Source organism: Manihot esculenta, chromosome 4 (assembly GCF_001659605.2).
Source record: "Manihot esculenta cultivar AM560-2 chromosome 4, M.esculenta_v8, whole genome shotgun sequence".
In the NCBI taxonomy this organism is placed as follows: Eukaryota; Viridiplantae; Streptophyta; class Magnoliopsida; order Malpighiales; family Euphorbiaceae; genus Manihot; species Manihot esculenta.
The window spans coordinates 32,337,457-32,343,456 of NC_035164.2; the positions used below are offsets into that span (position 1 = coordinate 32,337,457).

At 28.6% G+C, this 6,000-nt stretch overlaps 1 pseudogene; it reads right to left on the bottom strand.

The window, feature by feature from the left end:
* Nucleotides 1–2,787: 2,787 nt before the first annotated feature.
* On the bottom strand, nt 2,788–5,015 carry LOC110612674 (annotated as a pseudogene).
* Between the last annotated feature and the right edge of the window lie 985 nt (nt 5,016–6,000).

Consider the following 6,000-nt stretch of genomic DNA (forward strand, 5'->3'; position numbering starts at 1 on the left):
TAAATTACCCCCAATACCCAGAGACTAAATCGTAAATTACCCTATCTTTTTTAATGTCAAAGTTTCAATAAATAAAAAAAATAATTATTTTTAAAAAACCAATCAATTCTTGACAAAACTTTGCTGCAATTTAAATATTGTCAACCCAATCTTAAATGGATACATACTTGCACGATTGTTTGTAAGAAATTAATGACAAATAAATATTTTAAAAAGAAATAAATATTGTCAAGCCAATTGGCGACTGGTGTCCCAAGTTGCAATGGTTTCATTGGACGATAGTAAATGGGAGAAATGAAGTCATTCTTTAACAAGTTGGCGTTTTGTGTGTGCCCTTTTCGTATGCCAGCTGCCAGGTGGTAATTAATATGTAAATCAAAATGTTTAATTTAATTTTTAAAAAAATTAAATTTAATTAAAATCAAAATGTTTAATTATGACTGAACTAATTAATATGTAAATCAATATATAACTAAAATATAATAATCTTTTATTTATAAAAATAATAATAATATAACTTATTTTTAATAAAGCAATGATTATAAAATTAATAAAATTATACTTAAATATATTAGTTAATACAAGCTCAATTGTTTTAGTTACTTCAATTACCAAATCAAAGATAATCAAACCGATAATTAATAATTATAGATTAATTTTTTTTATAAATTATTAATCAGTGATTGAATTAAATTGAAATGTATTTTTAGTAAAATAATCGAATTTTATCATTCAATTAAGAGAATTTGGATTTTTAAATTGTTGTTTAAAAGGGACCAATTGCAGTGGTTGTTAGTCGGAGAATATTCTGTGCCCAATTTTTCCACACATGTGTATTGCATGTCCATATTTGACAGTTGGAAATATTTATAGTACATATGGCTTAGGTCTTTTTTTATATATATATTTTTATCCTTGTCTTTTTGGATGTCTATTTCTTAATTTATTGCATTTTTACATTCCCATTCTATTTTCCACTCTCCAGCTAGTTGAGTCACATCACATCCCACTTAATGTCAATTTTTGCTTTTTTTTACCATGCTTTTTTTATATTTAAAATTCTTACTCACATCCAAAACTTACATGCCACGGAATCAAAGAGACGCGTTTTGAATCGAACTATCCGAAATTATTCAAAAATTATTTTTTTTAATTAATTAAATTTTACGCTGACTGCACTAGTTTAATATAGTTTTAATAAACAAAAACTTAAGTTATTTAAATTATTTTTAATAATAATATGATTATTATATTTTAAATTTAAAAAATAATATTTTAACAGCTATTTAATATTATTAAATTAATAGTTTACCAACTATTTAATAAAATTATAATTTTATTCATATTTTTTTTATTCCTATTTCATGATATATAGTATAAATAGATATAGGAGTGATCATTCCATTGATTTGATTTAAAATTTAATTGAATTAAATAAATAAAAAAATTAAAATTTTAATATTTATAAAATTCAAATCGAATTGATTTTAATTAGAAATTAAATCGAACCAAATCAATTTGATTCGATTCGATTTGATCAGTTTAAACTTTTAATAATATTTTTATTTTTTATTTTTTATTTTTTATATTTTAAAATTCAATTGAAATATTTTAATTTTGATATGATCTAATCTTTATATTATTAAAAATAATATAATAATATTATTAATTAATTTAATTTAATTTTTTAAATTTATTTTGATGAAAATTGAACGAAATCGAAATAATTGAATTTTTAAAATTAAAAATTGAATCAAAATAAAATAAATAAAAATTAAATTAAAATTTTAAATTAATTTTTTCAATTAAAACTGAATTCTGGTTGCGATCGAGAAGATGTACTATTGCCCCTGAATTATAAATTTGGTATAAATATATAAGTCATTATTTAGCATATGCTGTTAAAATAATGAAGGAGATGAAGAGAAAATAGAAATAACTATATCATACCGTGATCAAAAGCAGCGTCAGATTTCATCTTTTAATTAAATAATATCTTAAAAGTTATATAAATTAATTAAAATATCAATAATAAATATATAAATCAAAATTTATTCTTATTTGAGTTCAAACCTATAATACCAACACTCAAATTTAAACATTTAAATTCTTTTACCATAACACTCACACATTTAATCTCAAATCTAGAACGTTTCAGATTCTATTCTTCAATCACTAAATGTATTTAATAAATCTAAAACATCTTAAATTCTACTCCCTCCGATCATTAGTCCTCAATTTCCACTTTTTTTTTAAAAAAAAACAAATCTTTCACTATAATTATTGAATTATATAAAATTTTTAATTTATATTTTCAGTGCCATTAAATGTAAAATTAATTTATTTTAAAATATTTTGTGATATTAAATATCAAATATTTATTATTTTTTCAATTTTAAAAAAAATCAAATTCTTCCATTTAACTGTGAAGATTTGATAAAAGAAAATTAATTAAATTTAATTCTTGTAAAATTTTTAGAAAATTAAAGAGGATTTGAAATTCAAGTATTTTGACAGGGAAAGCTCACAAAGGCCCGTTAATCTTACAGTTCAGGTTCCAATGGATCTTGGACTCATGCTTATATGTCTATCGAAAATAATTCATAAAGAGTATATGATTTTTAAAGGAAAAAAAAAATTAGATTAAAAAAAATTATATAATTAATGTTGTTTTTTTTTTTTCTATTACTGTTTATAGTATCAATAAATATAAAAGCTCAAAAAATAAAAAAATAATATAACACTTAACAATTTTATATAATAATTTTAAAAATTTAAAGACATTTATTAGTAAACACATGTATTGGTGTAAACTGCCTCTTGAAGTTGAAGAGCATACTCTAGATTCCGCAAGACATCTCCCATTGCAGGCCTGTCAATGCGATGCTCAGCTAAGCATTTCTCAGCAGTTTTCCAGTAAATCCCAAGTGAATCTGCTCTTATTACTTGCTCCAACTTTCCTTTTTCCTGCCATTCCATTGCCCAATTTGCCAAGTTCATTCCTTCTGGTAATGTTGAATCTGTAACAGGTCTTGCACAAAGAACCTCAAACAAAACCATCCCAAATGAGTACACATCCGATTTCTCTGTCAATTGTTGTCTTCTGTAATAATCGGGATCAAGGTATCCAAAACTCCCCTTCACTGCTGTACTCACGTGGCTCTGATCAATTTCAGGTACTTTTTTTGCAAGCCCAAAATCAGCAACCTTGGCTGTGAGATTCTCGTCAAGCAAGATATTTGCAGACTTCACATCGCGATGAATGATTGTTTTTGAATAGCCAGTGTGAAGGTAATGAAGTCCTCTAGCTGCTCCAATGTCTCGAGCCTTTTCTTCCAAATCAAGCTGGGACGTCCTGAGCCATAGAGATGATCCTTTAGAGTACCATTTTCCATGTACTCATAAATTAAGATCATCTCATTTTTTTCATCACAATACCCAATTAATGAAACTAGATTGCAATGTCGGAACTGGGACAGCATCTCAACTTCGGTCTGGAACTCTGCAAGTCCCTGTCGGGAGAATGGATTTGACCTTTTAACAGCAACTTTTAAACCGTCTTTTAAAACTCCGTTGTACACCTTCCCAAAACCACCAATGCCAATAACCCAATTATCGTCGAAGTTGTTTGTGGCCTCTACAACTGCCACAAAAGGAATGCGATATCTCGTACTAGAATTCTTACACTCGGTCTTTGAATGGCCTTGGCAAGCAAACTTTTTTCTTTTTCTGCATAACATAAAGACAATTGCAGCTATTACTACTACAGCAATGACAGCTCCAGTGATGAAGCCCACCATCATCCCTACATGCTTCTTATAACTTACTGAACCAGAAAGCAAAGTTGCTGACCCGCTGAGGCTTCCCAGAGAGTTGTTCATTTTCATTATCTCCAGTCCATTCAGAATGGCAGTGGGTTCAACACCTAGGAAGCTTGGACCAACACTCACCCGAAGCTTATTGATGACAGTAAATGCTGTGACGAAATCAATATAAAGCGCACTCACCAAAGTGTTAGATGAGAAGCTACTAGGAGCAAAATTATAAACGAGAACCCAAGAATCAATATAAACATGGAAGAATAGCTGGTCAGGTGCATTACTCAATATATCACAGAAGTGAAAACGAACAAGGTACTGAAATCCAGGATCAATAGTGAACTCCCAGGTCACATTTACATCACCAGCTGAGGGTTTCATAATGGTCGCAGTACCATAAACGGCAGGAGGAGCAATATCTGGTGTTGCTCCTTCAGTGTACTTGACAGCGCTGATATCTGATATTCTTGTGGCAACGTTCGGGTTGACGAGAAAAATTTGGTCGGACACCCAAGTTCGCCCAGGGGTATCATTCTCAGGGAAAATTATCGGCCCACCCATATTCACCCTATAAAGAGTCTCCAGAGCCTGTGAAAACAAGCCTTTGAATTCCCCAGGAGGATTGAAAGTGCTGGCGTCTTCTGTAATAAGTCCATCAGGGACGGAAACAACTTCAAGAGCATTCAAGAACGCAAAGGAATTTTTGGATGGGATTCTGAAAGTAATTTCGAGGGTATTGGAGGTTACGTTAACAGAAAATTCTTTAACTACATGATATTTTACGCTGAAATTGCTGAGAAGGACATGATCTTGGCCGAGAACATCAAACTTTGCGCTTTTCATATTGTATTTATCATGAACAAATGGATAGAAGTAAAGACGAATCCAGTGTCTGCCAGTTTGGCGAATTGAAAATGAGTATTTGGAGGTTCCATCAAGGATTCTTGCTGTTTGATACAGGAATGAATCGTCGGAGGAAGTGACAGATTCTGAAGTTTTGGCAAAAATGATTTTTGGAGTTGAGAGGGAGTAGGTGGTAGAGTTATCAGCCGAGAAAACACGGTTGCCGACTCTAGTATCCTTGCTTGATCCGCAATCTACACGATAATTGTCCACAGGTATGAATCCAGAGCATGCACATGCCACGCTCAAGATTGTTAAAGCTTGAATGAAAACTTTTAATTCTCTATCACTCATCGTTACAAAATCATGGAAATTTGTTCCGGAAGAGAGCAATGGAGGAGGAACCACTACTGATCAACACAAACTTTGAGGAAAAATTATTGAATTGAAGGAAGTAAGTTTCGTTCTTGGATGAAAGTGAATAGGCTCGTATGGACATCGTTACTTGAATGGGCTCCATTTATTACAATATCTTCACAAATTAAAATGAATATTTAAAAGTAGAAATTAATATCATCAAATGGTTTTGAGAAAAGTAAGTACGCAGTCTTTGAATGAATCCCTCAAATATTCATAAAGTGGGATGTATAATGTGAATAATTTTGTTATGATTTTTTTTTATAATTCACTATATTCAAATTAGAGTTTTTTTAGTTTCAAAAACATTCTAATATTAATAAATTAAATTTCATTATAGTTTTGAAAACATTCTAATTCCATTTTATAAAAATAATTTTATTTTTATTTTTTGCTTGCCTTAAATTATATGTTATTTTTTTAAAATAATAATTTTGTTGATTAATTTTTGATATAGTCGTATCGCATTGAAAAAAGTAAAATTTATTAATTAATAATAGAGTAATATGAGTGGATATCATATTAGGAGGGTGTGTCTAATAACATGGCTTCATATAAAAATCGATTTAATAATTATTAGATTAAATATGTGTATCGTGATTTATATATAATTAATTAAAATATTTATTGTAAATATCTAAATTTATATGTAAATATCTAACAATACATCTGGTTTTTCATTGTGATTTAGCTATGAGAAACATGTAGCTTTAGAGTTAGTTTTAATTATTTGCCATTCAAAGACTTCCTAATCCAGCAAATAAATTTTAAAAATAAAAATAGGATCTGTTAATTAAGATTTTTGCAATTTTAAATATCATTTTACTTATTAATTTGATTAACTATCGATTTTGGAATTAAACCGCCCATTTTTTTTTATTGAGTTAATATTTTTTACAAGTTTCGTTTTATAAAAGATGAA